The following is a 14,216-nucleotide window of genomic DNA, read 5'->3' as shown; positions in this document are numbered from 1 at the left end:
TGTGTGTGTGTGTGTGTGGAGAAAGAGAGAGAGAGACAGATTCAGAGAGAGGCAGAGAAGCAGAGACAGGGACAGAGAGAGAGGGAATAGAAAACAAAAACATGTGACTCTTAATTCATTTTCCTGCTTGTCTACCAACTGCAGAATGGGGTAACTCATAAGAAAAAATTGAGAGATCCACTTATTGTTAAGACAGCTTTAAGGCAGTATTTGATATTTCCCCTATTAAGGAGGGGGTGCAGATCTACACATAGCTCATGAAACACAGCCACAATGTATCCAATAGTTAAGATGCATATTATCTCATTCCAGATCCCAGGCCTCCCACAGAAACAAAACTATTCAATTTTCTCGAACCTAGCATTTTTCAGCCGTATTTAATGAAGGAGTCCTTTTTATGGCAGTGTCTATTAACATACTTTAAGAAATGTTACTCCCAAGAGTGGCTTCATTATTTTAACGGCAGGATACACATATACCAACTATTTGTTTATGTTGCAGTTAACAAATATGCAAATTAGCATATTTGAACAATTAGCAAATTACATAATTATGCTTTTGTAATTCTAACTGCAAAATTATTAGTTTATTTAATTAAGACACCTGTCTTAAATGGAAGTATTGCACATGGAAGTGTTGAATTAACCTGGCTGGGTGGAGGATACATAAAATTTGTTCAGCAATTAAAAGTACCTGTAGAAATGAAGACACATTTTGTTTACCGGTGTTCATAATCAAGGCAGAAGTTCTTTATTTAGTTAATCCTGTGAATTAAACAATCACCCAAAATATAATTTGTGCATTTTCTCACCAGTGTTTTTTCTCAAGAACTTTTCTAGAGCAAGCTTTAATCCTAACCAGAGACTGTCATCATTCATATAAAATGACAGTCCCACTCCTGGTATCCCTTTATTGATTAAACCTTCAATAGCCTAGAGAATATATTATTGTTTTAAGGTGCCAATACTGTTGACAGCTTGCATCATTCAAACACAAATTTTAATATACATGTTTCTGTGTTTGCCCTCCCCGATTAGAAAATTTACAAAATTAAAACAGCAAAGAGCCAGAATGAAGCCAAGAAGGTAAGTCATTGTTTGCTTTGGCACCTTCTATTTGCCCTCAATCCTGCACACTGCCTTCAAGTCTCCATTCCAGCAGTTCCCAGGCCTCTCCTTGGGCTACTGAACCCTTTCTACCATGTTTTTACATGAAAATATCCATCCACTTGGCACTGTCAGCTCAGCTCATGGCCAAAGAAGACAGCAAGCCAATGAACTAATAAGCATACACGTGTGACCATCTCATGCCAAGTTCAGTTCTAATTTCAAAACCCCCTTGTGTCAATACCTTCTGCTTTGCCTCCTTCCTGCCACTGTGACTGTCATTTCCTCTTGAATCCCCCATGAATTGCATTGAGTTCACTTTAAGAACATCTTAAAAGCAAGTTATCACACACACAGCCTCATCATGTAGTAATGAAAAGCACAGCCACTCAGTCCAGAATGCCTGCACACAGATGGACTTTTTTTTAGTGATGGGGTTCATAGGCTTAGGCAGGTTGTTCTGAGCACTGTGTCTTAGTTTCCTCCTCTGTACACAGACAATAACAGACCCTAACTTGCAGACGTCTCACAGGCCTCACCTGTGACATGGGGATAATGCAATGCTTACCTAAAAGGGTCACTATCAAGGTTAGTGAGGCTAGGCCTATAGAAGAATCAACACAGAATTATGTAAGGCGGAGAGCCCTACTGCAGAGGTGTGTCAGTCCAAGTTACACTACTACTACAACCCAACTTCTGCCTCTCTAGGCTACTAGATGATTTTTATCTTTCAAAGATTACTTGTCTTCTTTTAAATACTAAATCAAATAACCCTCTATCCTTACACTTCTACACTTACTGTATGTTCTCTCACAGTCCCTTAAATAACTTGTGTTTCACAAGGTGGGGTCCTCAGGCCTCCTCCCTTTTCTAAACACATACCTTTGTTAGTTTATGAAACCTCACCTGTCAGTGATCATCTGCTTTTCTACAGACTTCACACCTCCACAGAGCTTTCCTTCTGCATTTCCATATGTTGACTACTGACCCCACCTGGATGTCCCACTGTGGCATCATACTCAACATGTCCCAATCTCCACACAACATCCTAAACTATTTCTTAAGTTCTCTCTCTCTCTCTCTCTCTCTCTCTCTCTCTCTCTCTCTCTCTCTCAGTACTGGCATAAACTTTCTACTTACATAGCTCTGTGTCTACTCTTCTAGATTCCTTAACTCATTAACCTTAATAGTGTCTCTTTGAGATAACGACTGTGTTATCCCCATCTCAGGGGACCTTGAGCATAGTAGCCAAGTGCTCTACCAATGAACTATACCCCAGCAATTTGTATTCCCATTTCTTGATGCTTCTACTGTGATATTCAAATTGCAGGCTCCAATCAGAGGCGTTAGGACAATATTCATTCTAGCCATTGTATCCTTAGAAAATCTTTGGCATTTGCTATGTCCTGTTGGCAAGTTGGAACCTACTGTAATATTCTAAATAGGACAACTTGCATCACCTGAATTAGTATAATGCCACACTATAAAGAAATGAATCAGCCCCCAGTAAATAAAACTTTTAATTTTGACACATGCAAAAACATCATGATGGGGTATGAGGTTAGTTTCCTTTGTTCATCACTTGAATTAGATGGCATATGGAAAAGGCAGTGCCTTTCACAGATGAACATGCCTTAACTGAAGCTTTTGAATACTGTGTCCAAAAAGGCACAATGATTGTATAGAGTTTGGTGATCTCAGATCCTCAGCACGAAGGTTTGTCACACATCCAGGTAACGTTATCGTTGAGAAAAATAAAAGCGGTTCTATTATTTAGCAATTTTGCTGTCTGGCCTTAAAAATTACTTTATCCTGAGACACTATTTCTTCCCTGATTATAACTGAAGTGCTATATTGGCATTGCAACTGTTTTATCAGCTAATCAGGAAAGGTATTAATGTAGACTAAGAAGGATCATGTCAAACAGATACTGACTTGGCATGCACTAAATGATTGTCAAGGTTTTATTTAACCCGCCTTGCTTTCACTAGAGGAGTTTCTTTGTGCGCATCTATGTATCATGAAATTCCTCCATTAATTATCACCCTAATTTAGACAGAGGCATTTATATGGTCTTGTGTGTGTGTGTGTGTGTGTGTGTATGTATATATATATATATATATATATATATATATATATATATATAATATATATATTTAAAGACAATATTTTAAAAGGACATTCACCAAGGCAATACAACTCTCAGTAAATGTGCTTTCCCCAGCAATGTGCTTTGTTAGAGAAGATTATCAAGTTATATTTCATAGAAAGATCTCATGATTTTTAAAGAAAGAAGAGAGAAACTAGATCATCTTACAGGCCATTTATCACAGTGCTCACATTTCCCACTTCAAGCCAGGTGAAACAATAATAAACACTGAGAAATGAGAGCTGCAAAGCCGAGAACAGAAAAAAGAAAGAAAAAAAAAAAGGAGAAGAGAGCTGATGTTTTGGTTCTTGCCAATTCTGGGTCCCAGGTGGAAGGTTTTGGATAGTACATAAATCATAAATTCAAAAAACATGCTGTCCTTCCTGAGGCTGGAGTGCCATTTCTTTCCCAGGGGGGAACTTGTCCATCATGTTATGATTCAGAAACAAAGTTGGTCAAACCAACTGAAGAATTTCCCCTAAATACAAGCTAGTATTATCAACTTCAGTAAGAAGATCAGGGTACAATCCAGCATTTTCTCCCTTCTTGGCAGGTTACAGTGAAGTATTAGGGCAGGGGAAATGGATGCTCCTCTTAAACCAGAATAATAATGAAGCCATCCTATCTTCTGGGACAATTGATTGGTCTCCTTTGGTTCTCAATATGGAGTGTTTATACCAGGATAGATTAAAGTTGATACCTGTAAAAAGTTGTTCTATTATCAAAGACGGAGGAAAAGTACATTCTCTCTAAGACAGAGGAAGGCAGCCCTTCTTGGATATCTCCTTTGAGATCCTTGAGTGATTTTTTCTAATGGCATTGCCTTAGGTATCAAAATGATACTTAGATTATATACTCTGTTGGAAAAGAAACTTACTATGGTAATAAAATAACATAAAAAAGCATTTATCAATTTTTCTTGATCTGCCTCTAGAAGACAAATGATTTTTTACAAAGCTTTTAATATAAGAAAATGTTAGAGCTAGAAAGACCCTAATGATAACAGTAATAACCAGATTAATACAGAAAGCAGAAGGCTTGCATACATGTGAAGTGGACAGCGACAATTGTCAGATCTGGACTTTCCAGGCTAACATGACAAGAGGCCTATATTTAATGAAGGACTAATTTTCAAAACCTAAGGTTACCAAAAGTCTGTCTGTGTTCTATTTTTAAAATACAGAGAAATATACCATATGACATATTTACAAAAGAATCCAAGACATAAATAATGTGTCCACTGAAAACCCAATAGGAGAAAATGGGGTGGTATTCCTTTATGACACTTGGAGTGGTTATAAATTCTATTCCTCCAGTGAGAACTTGAAGATTGGCTTGGATGTGAATGTCTTGTTTGGGAGTTATCACAGAAAAGTCTTTCTCTTTAATTTGAGTGTCCCTATCGCTAGGCAGGCAAGATGACCTCTGAAACTCCCTTTCAGCCACAAAACTCTGTGAAATCAGAAAATGGTCCCAACCATGTCAGGAAACCTGCCAGTCTTTCTTGATAATGGAAGAAGGCAAGCTGGAAAAAAAAAAAGACCATTCAATAAGCATAAAGTAAGCATTATTGATGTCTTAAAAGTGTTAGTAACCCATGAAACACAGGAGCATTGGTATCTGGATTAAAATCATTGGCACCAGAAGGACCATAACTCTCACTGCGAAGCGATAATGCATTTTGCATTAATGCTTAACATTGAGAAATCTTGACATGCCACACCAAGGGAGTTTGAAGTCAAGTAAGTAGATTCTGTTTGAGTTGCAGTCCTGTGGGCCACAGTGGGAACAGAAAGCCCAAGCTTAAAGAGCAGGGCAGGACATGTTTTAGGAGAAGGAAATACATCATGGTAGGAATTTAAGAACCCTTCTGCGTTTCTGCATATGGCTCCAAACTCTGCACTCTGAGGATTTCCACCTAGCAGAAGGGAAGAATCTGTGTCGGGAGAAGCTTGCAACATAAAAGTCCTTCATAATGATTGACAGGATTCCCAAGAATGCAAAAAGTATATACTTCTTCACATGCCCATTTCTTCATCAGCTATTATACGGCTATTACTATTATGCAAAAAACTGGCACTTGATAGTTGACTGAAAATTTGAAGATCTTTCATTCTCTTAGTGCTATTAGGCTACTGCCATCTCATAAGAGCCCCACCACACCTTACCCCTTCCAGGGAGCCACCAAAGTAACAGGCAATTGTATCCTTTGATTGATAGATTGATATTGTTAACACTTTCTTTCCTTTGCTCTAATCTCCAGTTTCAAAGGCACCAACGAGGAATATCAATAATTGGAGGCAGCCCTACTACCTAAGAGAAAATCATCATCGTGGGGCTGACACCAGCTGCATAAGCTTTTGTGCATCTAATAGGACTCTGGATGCCTAGAAGCATGGAACAACAGAGCAGTCTGCTTTGACGCTGAAATTTTATGATTAACTTCTCTGACTAAATGCAGACAAGTATAAATGCTCTGCCTGGAAACCGAGCCTGAGACACAAAGCAAACTGGCATCCTTTTAAAAGCCAAATACATTTTGGAGAGGAAAAACAAAACAAAAAAAAGACTCTCCATTTCTATTTACATACTTCAGCAGACTCCTCCTCCCTCCCCCGCCCCACCCCCAGCTGCCAACCTAGGTGTTTGGCTGGCATCCACTGTAATCTGTTCTCCTTCATTATGTTAATCTGTGGGCGGAAAGATTTCTGTCATCTTCGAATCGCTTGTACAGCAATGGTAAACACCTTGGCCTGTCTGTAATTGGACAGGTGTCTGCATTGATGTCACCCAGCTTTTAATTCAATTAAAGAACTGGCTGCTCTGCTCTCATTACCCACTCATTTCCGTTGCACTTTGAGTCTGGCGGGGAAATCTGCACACAGCAATTGTCTACCCTGAGTCCAAAGTCAGGGAGCCCCTTGCAAAGATCATGCATGATATATCAAACGGACTCCAACAATCCAAGAATGTTTTCATATTAGCAAAGTCATCTGGAATCATATAGAGGATTTATTTTCTCTCTTTATTTTTATATTATCTAAGTGGTGTGTTCTACCTACTGGCCAGTAATTAGGAGCAGTCACTAGCAAACAGAAAAGCTGTTTCTACTCTCCTCTCCCCAGGGCTTTCCTCCATCTCAAGAGAACTCATCAGAGTGCAATGCTCTTATTTATTTGCTGGCATTTCACATTTGGATCAAGAAAGTGAGGGTGGGCCAGAGCAAGGCATTTATTAAGAGGACCATCTGGTAAGGGACACCACACAGGCAGAGCTGCTACTATACCTGGAGACACAATGGAAGAACCCACCCCTATCAAAGAAAACTGGCCTCAGGGAGGAGACCAGAAGAAAAGGCGACTTTCTGGCTCAGGATTCTGCTGCAGTCCTGATAAATTCTAATTTTTAAGTATACATCCCAAACCAGCCGAGTGGATGGATTAAAGAGAGTAAATCAATCCAATGTGCCATGCTTTCTGCCCACTTAAAGGACCCTCGGAAAATAAATTAAAGTCCTAACACAGACATTTTGACACAGTGACCCCATGAAACTGAATAATGACATTTGTTAAATATGGATGAAAATTTAATGGTCTAGGAGAGATGTGGAAACACACCCAGGATGCTTCTTTTCTGGTTCTTAGTAGCCAAGGAAGTTGGTGTTGTTTTTGTGGTTTTGGTAGCATTTTAAATAAAAATAAGGATCGCTAATATTTATAAAGTAAAAGCCAATTTTCATTTTACCTGAAAGATGAAATAGCAGGCACACCTGGAAACCAAGGTGATATTTTGGAAATTTAAAACTAATTTTTCTTACATTTCATTTCCTTCAAATGGGCTTTTTGACCTCATTTTAAAAACTTTCACTAGGGAACACAGAAAATTGTACACCTTGGGTCAAAGACTATGCTGATTTTGATGTTTATAAATAGGAAAAATAATATTCTTTTATTTCCTTTATAAAATATAGGGCCTAATCCCAGTCTTAACACATGGTTTAACCAGTGATTTTAATTGACCTCAGAGCATTTTCCAGTTAAGATTCTCTCAGCAGGCTTAAATCTAACCTCAATTTTTAAATCATTGCCTTCATGGTAAGAACTACAGAGTCCCTGTCATTTTTATTCTAAATAAATTTGAAGGTAACTCTTTATCTTATTTGAAGGGCAGACATAGACATCATTGGGACTCTCCACATAATATTGGACCTGACTAAGCAGAGAGGTGAGCAAGGAGACAGGAGGAAAAGAAAGAAACAAAAGTCCCCGCTACTGACAAGTGTCCCATGTTCCCTGCTATAAGCCTTTGATGGTATTACCCCATCGAGAGGGAGCTGCTGTGGGGCAGAGCGTGACAGAGTTGCTCACATCTATACAGCTAGAGAACACTAGGGCCAAAGTCAGAACCCACACATTCTAACCTTTGTTCTTCCCCTGTGATCAAAGCCCCAGGTAAATAAGAAGGAAAGAGATCTACTGACAAAATATTACTAAAAATAATAGTTTGCTTTTTATAGCCAATAGTTGATTAAAAATGTACTCAGAGGTTCAAATTTAATACTAGAATCTACTGTCTACAAAGAGAAAGTAGAAGGTTCGTTACCTCAAACATGCAACTTTGTATTTTTATTCCCCAAAATACCAATGCATAAGAAACTCCACATGGATGTGTCTGAGTATATGTGTGTGCATGCCTGATGTTTATATAATTAACTAACATGTTTAATATTGTAGGCATATATACTTGCTTATTTGACTACTACATTGGACTTTTATTATATAAATTTTTTTATACATTCTAAATATAATATAAATAAAAATTATAAAAGTGGAAAACAGACAATTAGGGTGACTGCTCTCTTTCTTTACCAAATCTGAATGACAATCTTAAAGAATATGTATTGAATGTTATGGGCATGCCTAGTTGATTACCACTTTATCACAGAATATATACCTTACTGTCATTTTTAACCAGGTTATGTGTTACCAAAAAGAAATCCAAATCCAGTCCTGCAAATTCTTATATTTTAAAATTAATAGCTTGTAAAAAAAAAAAAAGAAAAAGGGGAAAAATAAATTCTCTTATAAGAAATTCACAATATATAAGTAGTTCATGAACATTTTGTATTCAGGAGAGTAAAACAAAGCTATTAACTCATCAACACTGCATTACCTAATGAAATTCTTCTACATTAGCTAAGCAGCAACATTACATCATTTCTATTTTTTACTATTTATGTCATAGGCCATATTTTTGTAGTGTGGATTTTTTCAGACTAATTTCTCTTAAGATTTACATTTAAAGAAATAGTTTATAATAAATTACAAATATGGAATATTAGTTTATAGAGTATTATAAAAACTAACAAAGATTTCCTCAAAATTCATCTTTTAACAACACCATCAAAACAAAGTTGTTGTTTTTTTTATTTGCCATTCCTTCTAATGTTTGCTGCAGGTGACAGAGACCACTAATTGGTCTTTATCATATACTACATTCTTCTTCCTCAAATAAAAAGATTTTTTGAGCAGGGCAAATGCCTGCTTTGAATTAGGACATTTCCCAACATAACCTGAGGGTAGGTATAGCTTGTAACTAAGTTCTGACCACAGAATGCAAGCAGAGATGGAGAGACCACTTTCAAAATATACCTTTTTGCATCTGTCCTCAGCCATTTTTCCTTCCTACTAGGTGGAAATCTGAATGAATGGCTGAAACTTAAGCCAGGTAGGAAACTTGTCACTAAAAATGGTATAGCAAAAAGATAAAGTGGATGGGTCCCAGGCCTATGAACATCCCACCTCTGCAGTTACTATTTGCAGTGAACAAACAAACAAACAAACAACAACAAACTTTATTGGTTAAATCACTGTTATTTTGGGTTCTCTGCTTCTTAAGTGAAACTAATTAAAAATGATAAGCCCATTTGTATTAGTGTGTCCTTGATAGAAGTCTCAATTTACTGAAGAGAGAATGCTTGGTAGTATATTTATATACTATATTTTGGTAGTATAAAGCAGATGACAGCTGGGCATGGTCTCATATGCCAATAGACCCAGCTACTTGAGGGGCTGAGGCAGGAGGGTCACTTGAGCTTACAAGTTCGAGACCAACCTGGGAAACGTAGTGAGGTCCTATCTCAAAAATAAAATTAAAACTAGATGGCACTAGCTTAGAACACAGAATAAAATTTTTAAATCAAATGAATAATTTATGTGATGTGTAATAATCACCATTGCAGAAGTATTGGTTTCCATTATTATTATTATTATTATTTGGTACTGGGGATTGAATTCAGGGGCACTGGACCACTGATTCACATCCCCTATTTTGCATTTTATTTAGAGACAGGCTCTAACAGAGTTGGTTAGTGCCTGCTTTTGCTGAGGCTGGCTTTGAACCGGTGATCCTCCTGTCTCAACCTCACGCTGGGATTACAGGTGTGCACCACTGTTTCAGCTTGGATTTCCATTATTTTTAATTTCAAATATATTCTGCTTAAGTCCCATTCTGAGGTATAAATTTTGGAACCAAACTACAGATTCTATTTACCCTCTACCGTACATTTTTCTCATGGGGAAGATATGTATTAAGTTTCATATGTATATGCATATATGTTAAAGTTGTGATAGTTCTTTACATTATTTCAAAAAAATTCTTTTAGAAGAGCAAAAGGTCTTATGAGACTTTAGTAAGGACCAGCAGTTCAATACACCATTCAACTTATCATGATAATTTAATATTAACACTGCGTGAACTAAAGGGTTAGTAGCAGAAAGCTGAATTCATTTCACCATTTATTTAAAAATTATTTTTTTTGTAGTTGTACATGGACAGAATGTCTTTATTTTATTTGTTTATTTTTATGTGGTGCTGAGGATTGAACCCAGTGCCTCACACATGCTAGGCAAGCGCTCTGACAATGACCTACAGCCCCAGCCCCATTTCTCCATTAATTCTTGTTCAAAAATATATTGATCATCTTTCTTGAGGAAGGTCCTGAACCAGACTTGAAATAAATATAAAACATGATACTTATTCTTTAGAAGACTTTTGTCTGATGAAGAAATACAATGGGGTACAGAAAGGAGTCAGAAAACATTATTTATTCCACAACTGTGGAATAAGAATTCTCAGCTAAATAGAAAAATAAATTGCATGGCATTAAATTACAAATATCTCTTCACAGCCTTCCCATGTAGGTACAATAATAATCTATATTATATATATATAGCTTAAGCATATTATGTGTATATGTATGTATATATACACATTCACATGCACACACAGGGTAGCATTTTATTAATGGACTGATATCTGGGTTTAAGATCAAGTCAAGCATGATGCAAAAATGACTTGTGATTTAAACTCTCCTGGCAACTCCTAATATGGCTCATAAAGTATAGTACATTTGGTTTTGTGTATGTCTCCAACTCCTCATTAATCAATGACTCTTCAGGGATCCTGGGCCTTCTTCCTCTTTGAAGGGACCCCAATCCAACAGTGAGTTCTACTTCTTTGTCAGTGGTTGGGAGACCCTAAAATCATTACCATATTCTTTCTTGCTTACAGGTATTATCAGTTCCAGGAGTGGACAGCATTCTTTGCCTAAGGTATTATTTTAAGTGTTTTGTTGTTGTTGTTGTTGTTTATTTGTTTTTTCACTTTTGTCCTCATGCCTTCCTTACTTCCAAGGTGTGTAATCAAAAGTTTATAACCTAAATGCAGGTCATTACAGTTGTACATCATACTTTGAATTGCACTGGTCTTTATTTGCTCTGAAATTCATGGACATTCTGTAATTTAGAACTCTCCCCCACCATCATTTCCAATACAAATAATGAGCTTCTTGCCTTTCTACTGAGCATCACAATGTGGGAGGGTGGCTGGCCAGAAATGTTGCCTCTCACCCAGACCTAACAAATCAGAATCTGCATTTAACCAAGATCCCTGACTAATTCTCATTTCCTTTCCCCTGGGATCTTTCGGAAGCACTGCTCTTGAAGGTCAGAGGCTCTATTTGCATTGTTTTCTATTGCTTCAACTTGTCCTAGCATTTATCTGGTGGCAAAAGTAACACAGAGGGAATGAGAAGACAAAGCAGGGATAAATTAAGCCTTACAGGTGAAAATGATCCCTACTCACCTGACTGTTCCTTGACATGAGTGTTTTTCAATGTGTGGTCCATGACCCTTCTGCAAAAACAATCAGCTGGAGAACTGGGTAAAATGCAGATTTCTACCTCCTAGCACACTTAAGCAATTGGGGAATCACCTCATAGCCAATAGAATTGATTCACCTAATTATTACTAAGACTATGGAAGAGAGAGAACAAATAGAGAGCGATCTTCAGTATGGAACCCACTTTTTTTTCAGGTAAAAATTAAAGTCTACTGTATATGAGAACTGAATAAGTTTTAGTACTAAAAGCTATAATATCAATTGCCTTATCAATTCAATTTTTTATTTTCTACATAAATTTTATTTTCTACATACATTTGAGTCATCTGAAAATTATTATTGGTTCATCTGTTAAACTATAATAAAGATTTTTTTTATTTATTATTCTACTTAAAGAAGAAACATAACTCTTAGATTTTAGTTCAATAATAAAATAATAAAATATATTTTCTATGTACCAACTATACCCTAGTAGAATGCCAGATGCTCTGGGCTATGCTAATTATTTTAATAATTAAGTTTACATGTTTAAACATCTTAAGGATAAAAATAATTATATATGTGCAAACACTTGAATCCACTCATTCTGGAAATAATTTCAAAACAAATTGTGAAGACATTTTCTGAGCACCCTGTTTGAGGGGAAATGCCTGGATGGTCTCCTGGGCAGAGGTTTTGCATGTTAACAGGGCTGCAGAGGAAAATCAGCAAAAGCTACAGAGTTAATTGGAGCCCTTTGCAACAAGTCTATAGAAATAGGAGGGATAACTGCAGGGCTTTCTACCCTGAGGCTCCAGCTGAGGAAATGAACTTTCAAGAGCTCCTGGTTCTGAACTCTGGCCTTGGGAGGGCACAGAATCTAGACCCTGTGGCCCAAAGGGGCCCATTTGTTCCTGAGTGGGGCTGTTAACCCTTGGACTCTCCATTGCTATTGGGAGTTATCTCATTTAATCCCCTGGTAACCAAATTCATAAATGGCAAATATTCTGTCTCACTATCCTATTCACTTAATTGATATTCATTTTTAATCACGTCCTTTTCTTTTGCGTTCTGCTTTTCTCTGACCATAATTTCTCACTTCTTCCCAATAATCAGTGTACTTAGTTTTTGTTATCCTATGTTTCTTGCTTACATTATCTTTTACTTTTAGTATTTGTATTTTACACATTATATGAAGAAATATACATTTTTTTTTTTTTTTTAGTTTTAGTTTGGAGGTGGAAGCTGTCATAGAATTTCTGGATAAAATTGAAACTTGATCAATTGGTATCAAATTCCTCCTTTTAATAATGTTTCCTGGTTCCTCCTTTTAGTAACATTTATCAAGTGCTGGCTGAGCAACAGAATTACCTGAGATCATTTAAAATTACTTGCACCAGGCTAAATTCTATACCAATTACATCATATGATTTGTACAAAGGTAAAAGTGGGGATGAGGGACACATGGGCATCTGTATTTTTAAAGTTCTCCAGTGGCTACTTATGGTTGTGCATTACCATCTTATAAGAATCTCAATCAAAAGATCAAATGTTTGGAAATGTCTAGAAAGAGATCATGGAAAGGCAGAATCTCTGGCAAACCTACACCCTAGCTGGGTGCAAAAGGCTTCAGAACTCTTGGTAGTCCTACTTCATCTAGGACTGGGAAGAAGGGAGGTGAGTGAGGCTAATGCAAATTTACCCCAATTGACCCAGTCATAATCCCCATGAAGGTTTTTATTAGCAGAAACTGGCTGTCCAGTAAAAGAATTTGAAAAAAAAATGAATTTTCTTGTGCAAACAACTAGGCTGAAGACAAGTTTAAGGACGCAGCAGCTGAAGTGTTGGAGGAGAGGCTGGGGGACGCATTGTAGCTGATAGGAAAACTGTAACTCAAAAAGATGAGAAAATAGCCCTTAAATTCCAGAAAACTATCCTGCTCTGGGAATGATTTAATTCTGGAAACCTATAAAACTGAAAAATCATCAGTTGCTTATTAATAAGATCTAAAGAACTTGGAATCTGTGAAATAAGAGACAGAAAGTAAGTGGTAATCAACAGAGATAGAAATGAAAATTGAGAACACTTAGAAGCAGCAGATACCAAAGTGAGCTGGAAAAGAAGAAGAACAAATGTAAACCATATCACAGATGGAAAGAGATGGATTAATAATCAACTGAAAAACAACAGGATAAACAGTCCGAAAAATCAGAAAATAAAAAGAAGCAATTACCAGGGCAATAACCTAGGCTTCAAAATCTGTAACTAAGAGATTATAAAGATAGCTACTAATCCACTGAACATTTTCTCTGTGTCTATTTCTGAGCAAAATATTTTATGTAAGCAATTTATTTTTAAAGTCATAATAGTTGCCTAATATAAAGAAGGTTTTTATTCCCAATCGACCAGGAGGAAATTCAAATCTAGGGATGTTTTTAAATTTGCCTGATAACATGCAGCAAGTAAGTGGCATATATGGACATTGAGCCTAGATTGATTTGACTCTGTAAGCTTGTTCTGAACTATGAAAGTGAACAAACTACCTCAGATGGAATACATAACATTAAAAGCTGTTATCTCTTACCAGAAAGAATGATCATGTATGCGAGACTAAATTTTTCAAGTAGAAGGAAGACTCAAATTTGAGGAGTAAAAGAGTTCATCATATAACAGAAAAAAATAAATCAATGAAAAAAAAATCAATGTATTTTCTGGTAACAGTTTTCAAGTTAATAGATAAAGAACTCTATATCAGCCAATGAATTTAAACTGCCTATATATCGCATTATTTAGTTAAATAA

General features: G+C 36.6%; 1 protein-coding gene across 1 annotated transcript in view; it reads right to left on the bottom strand.

The window, feature by feature from the left end:
• Positions 1-14,216, bottom strand: part of Ush2a (usherin) — a 770,052-nt gene that overhangs the window by 399,686 nt on the left and 356,150 nt on the right. The gene's annotated exons all lie outside the window — the stretch shown is intronic.

This window comes from Marmota flaviventris, chromosome 12, assembly GCF_047511675.1.
Source record: "Marmota flaviventris isolate mMarFla1 chromosome 12, mMarFla1.hap1, whole genome shotgun sequence".
Taxonomy (NCBI): Eukaryota; Metazoa; Chordata; class Mammalia; order Rodentia; family Sciuridae; genus Marmota; species Marmota flaviventris.
This window is presented reverse-complemented; position numbering and strand designations above follow the sequence as displayed.